At 40.3% G+C, this 16,596-nt stretch overlaps 1 protein-coding gene and 1 long non-coding RNA gene across 2 annotated transcripts in view; one reads left to right on the top strand and one right to left on the bottom strand.

Annotated features, from left to right (window-relative positions):
* The window catches only part of mAChR-B (muscarinic acetylcholine receptor), a 128,181-nt gene extending 114,728 nt beyond the window's left edge, over positions 1–13,453 (bottom strand). Inside the window, exon 1 of the mRNA XM_087346793.1 lies at positions 12,632–13,453. The gene's annotated coding sequence lies outside the window, so the exon portion shown is untranslated. The remainder of the gene's footprint in view (positions 1–12,631) is intronic.
* Positions 1–16,596, top strand: part of LOC110829631 (uncharacterized) — a 229,096-nt gene that overhangs the window by 198,817 nt on the left and 13,683 nt on the right. The gene's annotated exons all lie outside the window — the stretch shown is intronic.

The following is a 16,596-nucleotide window of genomic DNA, read 5'->3' as shown; positions in this document are numbered from 1 at the left end:
TAAAAAAGTATAGAATTTGCTAATAAGCAACCTTCGTGTTGTTTTGCGTTATGTATTTTGTCTTAGAATTAATTGCATCTCGCAGTGGAATAACGTTAGTACCAAACGTAATCAGATTCCGTCTAACGGATCTCGAGTTGAAGCTTAACGTAAAAAGACGATAAGTCTGCATTCGTTTTGTGCAATGTACGTAATCACAAAAACATGGCGTTTCATTTTTGTAGTAATTCCGTTTAATTGGTGGCGTTAGACACGAAATGTTGCAGGAAGCTGTCTTTGGCTCACGTCTGACAAGACGTGTAATGAAATTCAAGTAGTTTGCAGGCCTCTGATCTTAGAGTTTGATGCCAGTTTGAGCTAGATCACGTCACAGCGTACATTGTAATTTTTAGCTGTCTTTTCGAAGTTTTAAACCTGTCGGCCTCATACAGTAAGAACATCTTTTTGACACTATCGTCTCCCCGTGGCCATGAGTGTCTACTCCGACAACTTTTAATCTCGATGACGGAAGAGTCTTTGTAAGAGCACGGTGCCGGTATATATGCTGTTCACCCTCCACACTTTGTGCCTAACGCAGGCATTGAAATATCGTCTAGTGGTAACTAATCTTCGAGAGAACTACGCGAAAGTTATATTTAGCGTTACGTCTAATTGTGATAAATAATTAATCTTTTTTGTTGGTGTGATATTTTTAAAACAGTCGTTACAAACATAACACAAACGATTTATTTTAATAAATGTTATTGTCATGACGGCAGCCTGAAACTTCGTGGTTTTACGTACCAAGCTGAATGTAAGCATTCAGTAATGCACACAAACCGAGCACTAAATCGTGTGATTATTAGGTTAATTCACGCTTCCGGCTCGGAACGGGTTCCTAGTCCGCGATCCCAGTGGCCAAGCGATGAAGACCATCGCCTTCGACATCGTGATAGGCCACTAGGCAAGTTGGTACGTGGACCACGTGTAAAGACAGGCACAACTTAATCAGAAGATAACGCTCGGGATTATTAGATGGTGGGGAAGGGGGTACTACCAAACTTATCTCAACACAGCGATGTACTTTCAAGATTCTATAAAGACAGGGAATTTTGTTAACCGGCTTAACGATTGTCGGCTTCTCAAGAAAGGCTGTGATCTACACAGCTATTAAGGACCAAGATAATTACAGAATTAAGTACATTGTTATTAAATTGAGTAGGCCTACTTAGCTGGGTACTCTGAACTTTACTTAATTCCGTATTTAGTGCAAAAATTACTATCTGTTGGGTTAATTGCTCATAGAGCTACTTGTTATTATGTTATTGACGTTATTAGTCAGTCAGCTGAGCAGGGCGGAGCTATTTCACGGTCGCTGTCGATGCTAATAAGAAGTTATGACAGATTTGGCTGTCCTCGGTGCTTGAACCCGTGTCCTTCTCGCTTGACGGCTCGTGTCTGCAAGTCACAAAACCTTTAAGGCTCGTGGAGGTGGAATGCGTAATGCAAGGACGTAGCATATTGACCCTTGTTGTTGGCAGTTCATAGAAGCGTTTTTTTTTTGGTCTGAGAATAAATTAGTTTTAAGTAATCTTGCCTTTGAAAGAAACTACCGATCATAAGTTCTGCCACATGGCGTCCATGTTCAGAACCATTTCTGAACTACTCTGAATGTCAAATGAATATCAAGATTGTTTATATTATGCTTACAGACGTAATTACGCTGAACCTCTGAGAATCAATAAACTTAGACTCCAGCTGTGATTTCTTATGTGTTTGGTAGAGTGGTCGATGTGGAAACATCTTCACTGGAATGTCCGTGTGTCGTGAATTATTATCTAAAAATTCACATGATTTCATTATCATAAAACGTAAATCTACCTCAAAATGTTTGCAGTCTAAATCCAAACGTAATTTGCAAAGTTAACTTACGATTTGAAAGCTATGATGAATTTCCAGCAAAGAAAAAGATTAATTAGCTCTACGGAGAAAAGGTATTCTTGGTAAGCTGATGGTCGTTCAGGTAGTCAAGAAACTGGCCACCTCTTATAGCACTCACGAGATAGTTTTTGTGTTTACAGAGGCACGAAACTGATCCCTGCCCTGAAAACCGTGTTCCATTAACATCTGCTTTAATATTATCCTCCCTTCTGCTCCTAGGACTATCCTGTTACATTTTACAGTTGAATTCTTCTGCATGTGCGACAGACGTCGGATAATTTATTGTGGTCGGCTGTGAGACAAGAGAGTTCCGATGTCGCAATTACTTAGAATTTTATTAATTCTGTTTCTATCTTGAACTACGTGTTTCGGCTTAAGTAAAGAAAGTAGGTTATGTTAAGGTAGGCGGATAACATGATGAACGGAATATCTGGACCTAAGAGACTAAGGGGCTAACAGGACGAAAGATAGAACTGCCTAATGAAATTTTTTATAATTGTAACTCCCCATATGATATTGTTAAATTCAAGGGGGAAGATTAGGTTAAGCGTGCAGTACGCCTGAATTCCTCCAGAGAAAGTTCACTTGGAAAAAATATGTATAAAAGGGATGATAATATTAAAATATAAATAATATTCTCGAAATGTTTAAGGCATGCTGCTGGTTCATGTGGGTTTGGAACGGTGTAATGTTATAAGCACGGTTCGCTGTTTGGAAGAGAGGAATGTATAAGGTATAACTGCAATTTGCTTATCCTTTGAATTCAGCAAAGCAGTAATGAGTCGTTCACAGACTTTTGAAACTTCCCTGTCGGTCCCACGTCACAGCTGGTACCGAATTCAATAGAAGGTTTTTCACACGAACTCTGCTCTCTTCGAACCCTCTCTCTCTCTCTCTCTCTCTCTCTCTCTCTCTCTCTCTCTCTCTCTGAGGCTGGGTAAAAAAGGCTTCTTGTGTCGCCCAAACTGCATGCCTCATTAGGCAGGCTTTTTAAGTGGCCTTGGCTTTAAATCTCGATTGGTTCCGATTCGATTTAGTCTATTTTTTACTATTTTTGCCTCTGAGTTGGATGAGTGGCTGAAGTCATTATTAACCAATAAGCACTGATTTTTTTTCGAGGCTGCAACCAAACAGACGCCGTGGGAACGCAGTCACTGCTACTCGCGAGCGTCGCTCGTTTTAACAAGGCTACCGACGTAGTCGTGCCGGGATCCATCGACTTCTGACTTTTTCGCACTCCACGACAATTACAGTGAGAGGCGGTGATTGTGGAACATCAAAAGCGGCTTAAATCACGTTCACCGAGTATAAATCAGTTCCGATCTGAAATCAGTCTATTTTCCTAGTGAACAAATTTCTCTTCCTATAGATCTTATATTAATCATGCTCCGCCACAGTGGTCTAGCGGTTAGAACGCTGGCCTTGTAATCCTGGGGTCTCGGGTTCGATTCCCGGCGGTGCCCGAATTTGTAACTTGTGTTGGGCAAGGCCGTGGCCTAGGCAACACGGAGTTTTCCTCCGTGGCATCCCAAAAATTACTCCATTCACACACAGAAGAAGGCAATGGCAAACCACTTCTGGATCATCTGCCAAGAACGTATATGAACAGGTCCCAGTCCGAGAAAAGGATGGAAGGATCCTGTTCATATGGACCTGTCCTCAGACAGAACACTAAATAATAATAAGATGAGGTGGTCTAGCGGTTAGAACGCTGGCCTTGTAATCCTGGGGTCTCGGGTTCGAATTTATAACTTGTGTTGGGCAAGGCCGTGGTCTAGGCAACACGGAGTTTTCCTCCGTGGCATCCCAACAATTACTCCATTCACACACAGAAGAAGGCAATGGCAAACCACTTCTGGATCATCTGCCAAGAACGTATATGAACAGGTCCCAGTCCGAGAAGAGAAAAGGATGGAAGGATCCTGTTCATATGGACCTGACCTGTCGTCACACAGAACACTAATAATAAAAATGAAAATAAATAGATCTGGGTCATGTTCTGTGTAGGTAATGTCTTTTTCTTTCCATTCAAGGATTGAGACCGTTGATCCTTTACGAGACTAAAGGAACTGTTGTCTGCATCTCGTTCTTGGACGACCAATGTCCCATCTTCCAGTAGATTGAGAAGTATGTTTACCACGGCAGGCTTTCAGGAGGCGTCCTCTCTACGTGATTATTCCATTTCATTTGGTATTCTCGTATTTTATCCGCCGTTCTTTCTGTGTTTTCTTACATCTTCTGTTGGCATTTTATCTCCTAGTGGAAACCTCAACACGGGTCTCAGAAATCTCATTTCTCATCTTTCTAATCAACTTTTGTCTTCTTAATGTTCATTTTTCGCTCCCGTACTGTAGGACAAGTTTCGAAATGATGTTATACAATCGTGGTTTTCTCTCTTGCCTTATGTACTTTCCCAAGTATCTTTCACTGCATACATTTAACTTATTACATTATATTTTTACATACAAGTCTTCTGGGTCCATATTCAATTTGTATATTGATGCATTATATCCGAAGTACATAATAGAATACATGATTCTGGTGCCACTGCGAAGTTCTCGACCATTTACCATACAGCTATGGCCTAGTCTTGAAGGTTGTAACGCGCAGGCGCTGTGAGTCGAACCACTTTTACGTAGAATACAATATTTTAATGTTTTCCGTCAAATCACAATTTTTAATAAGATAATAAAATATAAAATATTTAAAATATCATTTCACGTTCCGCATCGAATGATCGATTTACAAATTGGAACGATCATTCGATGCGGAACGTGAAATGATATTTTAAATATTTTATATTTTATTATCTTATTATTAAAAATTGTGATTTGACGGAAAATATTAAAATATTAACTTAATTCACAATATGACGCAAATATACTACCTTACCGTAGAATACAATGTATGTCACATTAAATATCCCTCTCTTACTAATAAGGAATAATTTATATTTAGTTTGGTGCTCATATTTGGGATCTGTGCTTAATGATTCAACCATTTTCATTAATACCTCTCATGTACTGACGGTTTATGAATCAGAGAAGACATTAATTTCGCAGTGCGCAGCGGCTAAGAAGTAATCGGGAACAAACCGTGCGATTCACGTCCGTCAGAAGTAAAAGGCTCCAAGCGAGTAAAGTATTTTCCAGCGATTGGGCAGTTCGAGGCTGTCGGCCCCATGCATATTCAGTGAGTCCGGCTTATTTTGCAGGAATAATTGCTCCAAAATCACATCCCCGGTTCTTTAGCACGTAGCCCACGCGCGTAATTGCGTCCAGCAGAACTGGATCCACAGCGCGTCGATTACACATATGGATTCCATTCTGATTCGCACAACCAGTCTTAAGATTCTCTAATATTGTTTTCGCGTTTCTTCAGTTCGTGCACAAAGAATCTAGCCTAGTCCAAGGTCATTCGTGAAATCTCATTACGTTCTGAATATTTTATAGGGAACGATATTAGGATTCCAGCCAGTCTGCATGCTAGATTACCACCCACTGTCGGCTGTTGCCGACTGCATATTAAACATGTTTCCAGCTATCTCCACACCTGTGGTCCATCTCTTCTATCTGTTACCTGAGTACTTTCCATGCCCGTCTTTTGTAGTTTGATTCTAAAAGATTTATATCAGTGATAAAATTCAGTATCTGAAACTTTACTCAGAATTGTCGATTCATTACAATTTTGGTTAAAATCTTATTTTAGTGTGGGGCAGTTAAGTGAAAAGTTACCTGGGTTTTTGCATTCCGAAGTTAATGGCTGGGTTGGTTGCCATGGTTATTTGATTAGGTTTGGTTACTGTGGTTTTAGAGGCTAATTTCTGACTAATGATAAATAATTGTTAAGCTAACTTCTTTTTATTATCATAATGTGTGTTAAATTTCGGTACTGTAAATGGTAACTAGACTATTGGATACTATTACACGCTATCTTATTGACTTCCTGTGATAACACGCGCGTTCTCCATTCGTGTAATTTTTCACGTTTAGTCAACTGAAAGACAACTTATTCGGTAAGAATTTTTTACAACTATTTAACGATTAGTGAAGCCATGAATCTTTCACACGACGTGAACGCTTTAAAGTGTGACACAGCTTGTTATCACAGTTTGAAGAGGTGTTTTGCTTTACAGACTTTTGTTTCCTTATTCATTCATCCTTGTTTCATGTTATACTCGGCGTACTAAAATTTATTTTATTCTGGACAACCCCCTGAGTTAGCAAATGACAAGTCTCCGCTCCAATTCCGCAGAGCGATGACTCGGAAGACGGAGAAGAGATCTTGGTGTGTTTGAAGTTCTTTTTACAGTGCGACGAAAATTCTTGTTAGGGAATCGATACGAGGATCGTAGAATACTTCAGTAAATTGAACTCGTATTCTGAAGGGTGGCTTTCAAGTTGTATTCGGTGCCAAAAGTCCTGACTGTGGCACAGATACCGTCAGACGATGGTGAACAGTTCCCCTGGTGCAGCGGCAACTTCTCCGACATCTGAGTTATGCGGGTTCCAAGAACTTCTTTCTTGGGATAAGTCGCGATGTATGTAGTGGGGACTGTTATTACGAGGGGGGCAGCTAACTCAGTTTGTTCTCATGTAGTTTTGTAGTACATTGAATAGTAAGGGAAAACGTAAATTTCACCCACCCCCCCTAACCATAATTGCTAATACATGATCGTGGTTTAGGACGTGATGTGTCGCGAAGGTACGCGCATTCGACGTGAGTGGTCAGAGTCACGCTGTCGCCTAAGCGTTCCGGTGGCGAACAGAGTAAGCGTTGTCCCTTACGGGAATCAAAACACTCTCGTCCCATACCAAGCGGAAATTATATTTATTCTGAAATTAACCCCTTCCGTGTTACGGGCGAAATTAAATTTCCTGGAGGATAATGGTTCTGTGCACACTGTCTGTGATGCATGAAATTATCACTGAAGACATCTACTCTGTTGTGCCTGGACGTTTCAGCTGAAATTTCCGAGCAGTGGGATTTATAAATTATCATCGAAACGTAACTAACTAAGTATTTCTAAATAAAATATTTGCAGCAGCGTAGAATTTTATAAAACACAATAAACTGAAGAAGTTTGCTGTAAAAGTTCACAGTTTCCCACCCGTTCTTTTGAGGAGTTTAAGGAATAAATTATAAAGAATTATTACTGTAGCCCTTGCAATGTGGAAATGTAGCACCTAGTCTGAGGTTATCACGTACAAAACTATCATTTTACCTCCTGTTTCGTATGGCTGTCAGTCGTAGTCTCTTACAATATGATAAGAACACTAAATAAGGATGTCTGAAAACGTGGCACGGGGCTGGAAGAAACTGTGTAATGAGGGGATTAGTTATCAGATAATATCAGGATGAGGTTTTGTGTAGCACCCATGGGGATTTTAAAAATGCGTACAAAATTTTGACAGGAGAACGTGGAGGAAAGAGTGAAACCTCAAAGTTCTAGGCTCAGGTGTGAGGCCAGCTCAACCAGGGAGTCAAACATGTGGGTTATCCTGACCCCCCCTTTACCTGATGACAGAAGCAGAATCAGCTTCCGAAACGTCACATTTTTTTTTAATATTTCGACGGTGGTCGTAATTCATAAGAATGGTTTAACACAATGTCAGAAAACCTCACACTTTGACACTAACTTTCAAAATTCGACCGACAAATATCCATAATCCAAATTAACATTTTCCTTATAAATTTTAGAATAACCGCGGTCTTAGATTTCTTACAAACAGATTCAGTAGCTTCGATAATAAAACACGAGGACGGACAGGTTTAAAAAAACACCTTTCCATTTTGCTCTCACGTTATGTACCATTCAGTCATCCAGTGGAGACATCTTTCGGGTATGTCGGGAGTCTGTAATTGCTACTGCACTCGACGCATTTTGAGGCAGAATCCTCGATCCTGGAAGGGCTTGAATCTCGGCACGTTCGATTGCAACATTGATCGATTCTCGGGCCGCTTAGATATTTCTCGGAACGAAGCGACGAATTCCGTAAGGACTGCTTGTCACGAAGAAAGCTTTTGTCTGTCCAGTAACCAGTTTCAGTGGCGCTGAACCACCTAATGGTAAGCGACTGTCGGTCCAAGTGTCTGCCTACGGCAGCAGCTAGTCGGATCCGGCCCGTGGAGTCTTTCCGTAACAATTTGTAAATTTCCACACTAACACAGCTGATGTTGAGTACTTCCTGTGTTACGAGATTTGCTCTACGGACATTACAGAATTCCGTCGTTATGGAAAAATTTATTTTCGCTTAAAAGACGGGGTTTGTTCTACAGCGCCCCACGAACATGAGGGAGAGATAGAGTTCACAGATCAGACAAGTCGCAAAACGGCGTTGTTTACTTAAAATTTTGAAGGGAAACGCTGACTGTTTCATATCTGGCCACTCTTGTGTCCGCTGATGACCGAAGGTTCAGGGAAGAATTTGTCTGCTTGGAGTAAAAGTGAAACAGAGATTAGAATGACGAGACTTGAGGTTCTCACAGCGGGGAGTATGAAGATTTCTGTCTTCTGGGTTGTTGCGCTGTGTAGTCTGGTCGATGTTAACCAACGTTTCAGAGGTCATACTGCCTCCGTCATCAGAGTATGAAGATTTCTGTCTTCTGGGTTGTTGCGCTGTGTAGTCTGGTCGATGTTAACCAACGTTTCAGAGGTCATACTGCCTCCGTCATCAGAGTATGAAGATTTCTGTCTTCTGGGTTGTTGCGCTGTGTAGTCTGGTAGATGTTTACCAACGTTTCAGAGGTCATACTGCCTCCGTCATCGCCCTGATGACGGAGGCAGTATGACCTCTGAAACGTTGGTTAACATCGACCAGACTACACAGCGCAACAACCCAGAAGACGGAAATCTTCATTAGAATGACGATTTGCTTGAAGATCCTTACAATATTTTGATCAGGTGACACGATCCTTTAGTGTACCATCCAAATGTGTTGCTTGCGCGTTTTTGAACGAAGTCTGGGTTTAATAAACAACAGGTTATCAGCTTTCGGAGTAGAAAGATGACTTGTACAAGGAAACTGTACATTAACTGCGTTCAGTTGAAACGCACATCCATTAACTGAACTGTTGTTTCCGTGATTTTGAACATTTCTGACTCATATACTCACATATCTTTTAGATAATCGCCTAAAATGCGGAATAGGATCTCACCCAAGCCGTCTGTAGTTATAAGTTTTCTAGCTTTAACAAGATCTTTCTACCCTCGGTAAATGCAGTCGCAGTTCTGTATACGAACGTGCCCCAAGAAATCTATTCTCACATCTGTACGTCTGGGATAAGTTAATACGAGTCTCGCGTCTCCCTTTGCCCTGAGGTTAGTTCCCTTAAGATATACCTGCATTAAGTTAGAAAAGTAAAAATATATTAGATTATAGTTATTTAACTTTGTACTTTATGCTAATTTTATTCTCTTGGTTTCTGGCAGACAAAACCAGTAAGTAACTTTCCGCTGCCATAATAACTTTGACGCGCTGGTGTTATCTTATATTCATGATGTTCTTTAAGTTATTCGACGGAGCTGTATCAACTGCATAGGTTACTGCACTGCTTGGACACTATAAAATATTTACGTAGGACACGTAATTTTCATTATAACATCTGCACTAAAATCGGTCGAGTTCGTCTCTCTTCAATTTGCGATTTGTCAGTGCTGCTTTCAAACAAAGCCGTTTGTATTGGTGAATGTACAGTCGCGTTGCTGGAATACTCAGCCCGAAACGAGTACATTTTTAATTTCTCTATTTACATTATAATTATGATTGAAGATAACAATCTGTAAAATGTCTTCGTTTTATATTACAGACGATTACTACACACTTGATTCATTCTTATAAATCTTCTTATAGATAGAGTCCCATCTCCGAAACGTCGTTTTTACGTTTTATATTTACTAGACGATGGATAATATCCAAGAAAATTTTTATTCAATTGACTCTTCACCATCGGCAAGAAGTTTTAATGTAAACTACTACCAGACTACACAGTGCAACACTCCAGAATATATCCATCTTCATTTTTACCGCCGTGATAACCTGTTTGACAGTAGTGTTGAGAAGAAATATTTCTATTCTAAAATAACTGAGCTCCAGGAGACTCTGGGAAAATCACGCAACGAGGAGTTAAATAATTTGCATTGTCCGCTAGATATTATCAAAATTAATGAATCGAGGAAGATGTGATGAGATGGAGAAGTAGCACGCGTGATGTTTTAGTTGGAAATCCGGACGTTTTGTGCTACTGTAATGGTTATAATATTAAAATGGATCTTTAAAAGATGGGATTTGACGGTATGGACTCTATGCATGTAGCTGACAGTGAGGTTGGGGCTTTTGTCGAGACCGTGTACAGTTAGGATTTTCACAAAATCCTTGACATTCGTCCTCTGTAAGGGAATTTTCCCTGTGCCAACACAGATAGACAGGCTCGAGGTTAAAAATATTTGTCTACTTAGCTACCATGCGTCTTTACGCACGGATGATGTTTAGGGACGACCTTAATTAATTAATTTTAAATGTAATGAGTTTGATTTGGCAGGTGTGTCGATAAGAAAATCGTGCGGATTTACTGCATTAAAAATTATGATTTCTTGTAGACACACTCACACACTCACAGACACGTTTTGTCGTGTCCAGAATGATCTATTGGTCTGAATTCAATGTTACGGACTTAGAAGCCTCAAATTTGCGTCGAAGTAAAACTTCAACCTTCTGAAAAACTTTATTTTTTGGTTTAAGATAAGGGATTAGATGGAAGATAGACCACTGGACTAGGCCGGTCCCTGATTTGTGCTGGTAATGTTGATTTGTTCGAGAAAATAATACAAGAAAGTAAGAAAAACATCGATAGACTGTGTTTTACGGCAACTATAGGTAGACTTCTATATTCCTGACACGACAAACCTGGGGAATTTTCCAGAAAGAATCACGAAATAAGCTCATTATAAGTAAGCTTACCCAAAATAGAACGAAATAAAACGCCCTCATACTAGATTTTATGACTGAGTTATTACTCAAATGACCTCGCGGAGCGGAGAATTTTTGCATAAGCTGACAGTCGCTCAGCTAGTAAATAAGTCCCACCTCCAAAGGAATGATCACACCATATTCGCTATAACTCACTACCAGCCCCTATCGTGAGCCAGATGAATCCAGTCAACACATTTTAATATTATCCTCCCATATACGTCTCGGTCTTCTGACTCGTCTCTTCATTCAGGCTTCCATACTAACATTCTGTATGAATATTCATCTTCCTCATGCGCGCTACATGCCGTGTCCACTTTATTATTCCTAATTTAATAAAGCAAATGTTATTTACTGACAAAACACGAAGATCCTCGCTCTGAATTTTTCTCAGTATCTTGTTACTTTATAGGATTTAAAAAAATTTCACGGCGGATAGTATGAAGATGGCTGTCTTCTGGGTTGCATACTCTACACGGCGTTACAAGCCGGAGAACATCTCTCTTTGAACCAGTGTGCTTCTCATTAAACATACGAAATACATGAGAATAATAATCATAATAGTACAAAGGTGTGACAAGAACGTGTCGCAGTGGTAATTTGGAAGGTACAGAATTATTCTCGGAGACAATTACAGCTCTTAGCCCATGAAACCCGCGTTTGGGCAGACCAAAGGAGTGCGTAGTTATTCGTATTAGTTAAGCTTTCAAGTACGCATTTGGCTAAGTTACTCTAGAATCTGTGACGCTTCTGACTTCTTTAAGCGTTTAAAATGTCTGTAGGACTGCCAACTTTGGTTGTTTGTGAACTATGGGACAGTGCGTTGACGTTGTCATCATCCAGGTTCTTCTCAGTCCTAGCGAATTCTCAGAACGTCAGTTACTTCTCATGTAATTCCACGCACACAATAAGCGCCTCAGTTGATACAGTATCTTAAAATAGACTACGAGTTTCGAAATACATCGATTTAACGCCATCTTACAATTTGATGAGAGCGAAATTTCTCATTCGTGGGATTGCAAGGTATTTTAAGCCCGGCGTACGGCAGAACCAATGCGAAGTCCGATGGTATTTAATGAAAGCTGTATCAGGTGTTTTATCCAAGTGTTCAGTTGCGTATGAAGATGATTATGTATGATGATCTGAGAGTCATTAAGAAGGAAAGCTCCATGATATTTTTTTATCTTAAAATTAGAAGAAAAAAATTGACATGAAGAAACTGCTTATAAATAAGGCCGAAACAACTAGGATTCCTATTAATTTTACCGGGGGGGGGGGGTCATTAATGCCTGTGCTGTTTGCTTAGCCGACCCAATTTGGAATTAAATATGTGTGGAACATGCAAATATCAGCCATTTTGTTCTTGTATCAGGAGGACGCCGCAAATGGATTTAACTCAATGCTGTGCAGGGTTTTCAGAAGCTGATAGTCGCTCTAGTAGTCACGAAATTCCGCCTATTTTGAAACTCTTAGGGTCTTCATGAGGCCCGTAACGTTTTCCACCCCTGAGCCAGATTAATCCTCGTACCCTGTGTCTAAAACAATGTTTTTTGGTATTGAAGATGACTGTCTTTTCGTGTGTCGTGCCGTGTCATGTGATACATCGTAAAACACAGAAGTCTTCGAACTCATTTTGATATCAATCTCCCACCTATGTCTAGGTCTTTCAAGTGATGTCTTCCTTTCACATTTTCATGCATGCCTCAGTCATATAATTCATAAAAACTAAAGACGTTGCTTACCTGCTGGTGACTGTTCAGTGCCTTGCCAATGCCTGCGACTGCCAGCAGCTTCAATACCGACTGAATCTCCGGTCGCTTCAAAACATGACGACGTCTTTATAGGTCACGAGGCTGTCCCTCATGTTTCAGTTCTTGTAGGCCGTGTTTCGAGTTCGTTTTCGTCTGCTCGCGGCTTTAATGTCATTGTCTTTCAGATGCGGTTTGAAAGCGTCCGGCCGGAGGTCAGCCACTCTTCACAAGGTTCGGAGCACTGTGATGACCGCAGACACACGCTACAAATTGTAGGGAAACACTATGTTTCGTGCATGGCGGTAGACGGAACTAATGCAGTGAGAATCTAGTGACAGAATTGAGGGGGTTTGAAACCCGAGATTTGTTAACGCGCCGTTTCTAATTTTATTCCACGGGTTTTCGTAACTGTGATACCGGACTTTCTACAGAAATACGCGCCTTGAGAAATAGGTTTCGTGCGAAAGAATGAGAGGTAACGATAGAAAATTATAATATGTAGTGCCTCGGAAAGAGAAGATATTACAACGCATCAGAATGCAAGTTTCAGAGTCTTTATTTTGAACGGAGCGCGACGCATGGCTGATTCGAACAAGTAACTAGTTAGTTAGGCAGATGCTCCTGACGGGATCATGTCGGTTTAACCGCGAAGCTCCAAGACAGAGAGAGAGAGAGAGAGAGTGAGAGAGAGAGCCTGCTGGTATTTTCTTGCGTCGAGAAACAGAAACAGCTAAACGAGAGTGAGAGAGATGGAAAACACGTCGCGTGGCGTCGCCTGTGGTTCGGGCGTCGACAGCAGACTGACGCCCGCCCGCAAGGTAGGCAGCAGGTTGTGCATGGACCGTTCTACGCGCGCATGCGTCCCTCCTCCGGACTGGCTGCGAATTGGGCCAGGGGGGGGGGGGGAGATTACCTAAGGCGAGGATCGAACTACTCGCCGCGGATTTAGCAGTAATTATGTGAGATATAAGAGCAGGAAGATGGCTGGTAGGAAGAATCAATAGAAAAAATTATTCGCTGTTTGTTTTTAGAAGTGGCCGGTCATACGACATCTTGAACACAGAGACGTAAAAGATTTAGACAAAGAAACCCCGCGGGTCCGTATTTCTGTTGATTTATTAATGAATTTCGTAATAGAAATACTGCATTGGTAGATGTTAATGCATTCCAAGATTAAGTAACCAGTAAGAGGCGAGATTGTGTTAAATTTGAAACCAGTTGAATAAATCAACACGTTTCAATGTCTAAAGTAATGCAGATCGCAAACATTTTGGTTTTGATATCCAGTGGGCCTATCAGTGCGTCATGACATTAGCCTACAGAGCAAAAATATGCCTTTGAAATCGAAGTTTCTCCAAATGGCATTTATGAATTTAGTCCGTACCGCAAAGAAAACAAAGCTCTTCACCATTACAAAGATCGACTGGTTAAGGAAATAACCCCTTTTTACACTGAGAATTATTTGAAACACACAAACGCAAATTGTAGAATTGATTGTTCTAAAATTAGGTGGAGCATATAAGTACCACTTGGCTGTATCAATCAGAGTGCTGGACCACAACTCAACAGGACATCCGAGTTAAAACATCAGCTTTTCAGAACGTGGCGACAGAGGATCGCATGCAGGAAGGACAGAGAGTTGACGACTAGGTTGGTGTGACTGATCCCTGGATCCCTCGTGGTAGTTTCGAAATAATGACTACCGGTTGTTATAAGATAATTACGGTTATAAATATTTGATCAGGATTAAGGCATGGGCTCTCGGCACTATGCAAACAGACTCTCGTAGCTGACAATGACACATCACGTCCTCTTTTGAAACACTCTTATTTTCCTTTTATTATTGCTAAGTTAGCTTTTTCCTTACTCTGAATGGGCACTTGTGTGAATGCATTCATAGGCTCGCTGTGTAGCCTTGTTACTCAGAGACTCGCACCCAAACCAACAGAACGGAGTCTTTATTGAGAAGCTAATATTACGCTCAGCTAGTCATGACATCCAACTTCTTTTATAACACAAGAGTCTTCCATCTGTGCCTCTCCCTGATTTATTATTATCCTCCCATCTAAGCCGAGGTCTCTCGAGTTGTCTTTTTCTCTTAAGATTTGAAACAATAATTTTCATTCAATTCTTCTTACGACGTCGAAAAATGTCTGCCCGCCGTCGTTATCCAATTTTCTGTCGCGAAGCTGATTGCTGATGTTATTGGCTTCGGACGGAGTGCGGAAGTTGTAATTCAATAAGGCCAAGACGCCGCGCTACTAATGTGGCTTAAGTGGCTGACTGACTGACGTCTTCTTGTTTGTTTAATAAAGTTGAAGAAATCCGTAGAAAGTGGCTGTTACTCGGGACACAACAGATCAGCGTCTACCTTGATCACGAGACTGTGTTTCATTATCTGCTGTCAGTGCAGTACAGAAGTTCCTTCTTAAACGCAGATTTTATTATACGCTTGGAAGTAAATACTGAACGTTTAAAATTCGATTATACTCGGTCTTCCAAACGTGTCGTAGGAAGAGGGCTGTATTGTGGGTTGTAACGCCGTGTGGTCTGGAAGAAGTTACCAAAAGTTTACCTCTGAAACGTCGGTAAACTTCTACCACACTATACGGACCAATAATCCGGAAGATATCAATCTTCAGACTCACCGCCGTGAGACCCTCAAATCTCACTCATGTTCCTGTTGAATCGTACTGGAAATATCACCGAAGTTGGCAAATTTGTCCTCGTGTATTTTTACGACCAAATTCGGTTTATTTTACTCAACAGAAGTAAGAGTGTAAATATTAAGCTCAACTGTCTTCGCCTCTCAAACTGAATTTCACCCGCGGTCTCAGTCTCGTGTTAACTTGTGAAGCATTATTTTTCTGTATTTTTCTCTTTGCGATATTACCCCTGGACAGAATTATGGAACCGAGACACAATTGTAAAAGTGATAACCAACCAGAGAAAATTTAAGATTCTATACAATCTGCGTGACGGCATGTCTAATTTTCCAATGACACTTTATAATATTACTTACTCAAAAATAAATTTTATTACAATTTATTTATTGTACGCTTTGTAAAATGTGCAGTCGAAAAATACTCGTTAGAAGATAAGAAATTTATAAAATGTATTAGTCAATATATTTCGTTTTTTTTTTTTTAAATTCAGTTTTCTCGCCGTCTAAGAGTTTGCAGAGTCAGTGATATTCAGGAAACCAAGGTCTTTAAATTACGTAATTGGACTGAATTTTGTGTACTTCATTATCTGACTCGGTGGAGACAAAGCAGGTCTCAACAGCGCAAAAGAATTAGTGACGGCGTGCCGCAGAGACCTCTGTGAAGGCAGGAATCATTACTTTAGGGGAAGACGGGACAACACGGGACATTCAGCTAGTTGCAGCATTATCCTTGAGTTTTACTCAAATTATATCGAGTGATTTAAGTATGTAACTGTTCTTTTTCCTGTGACATTTCGTTTTTGGTTTTAAAAATTGGTTCTGAATTAGTGGAACAAATTATTTATGCAAATCTGTTTAAATCTCAGCTTGATTCCAGATAAGTTTTAAAGTTTTCAGATTAGGATGATATTATATTTTGTTTATTTGTGTAAAAATTTGTATAAGACGTTAGTGCTGAAGTACAAAGCTTAGTTTAAAATAAACCAACTTACCTGAAGGCAGTTTCTTGATATAAGAGTGCTTTTCTAGAATATCCTGCCTGACCTCATGAAATATGACATTGGAGTTTATAAATAGGCGTATAAGTGTTTTATGAGCCCTTATTTTGTGATTTGTAATAAAATCCAAGACGAATCTTTTCATAAACTTTTAGGTAATTTAAGCATACATCAGCGGAAATTATTCACGAAGTTAGGCCATACATTTTGCACATGCCAAACACTCCCCTGTATCAGAATAAAGGCACTCAAATGCATGACGGGAGTGTCTAAGTAGACGGCGGACGTTTCTA

The sequence above is a fragment of the Zootermopsis nevadensis genome, unplaced genomic scaffold, assembly GCF_977971745.1.
Source record: "Zootermopsis nevadensis isolate Lab colony 2312 unplaced genomic scaffold, Znev_1.0 Znev_ptg000010l, whole genome shotgun sequence".
Classification (NCBI taxonomy): domain Eukaryota; kingdom Metazoa; phylum Arthropoda; class Insecta; order Blattodea; family Termopsidae; genus Zootermopsis; species Zootermopsis nevadensis.
The sequence above is the reverse complement of the archived record's forward strand: the minus strand, read 5'-3'. Positions and strand labels throughout refer to the sequence as shown.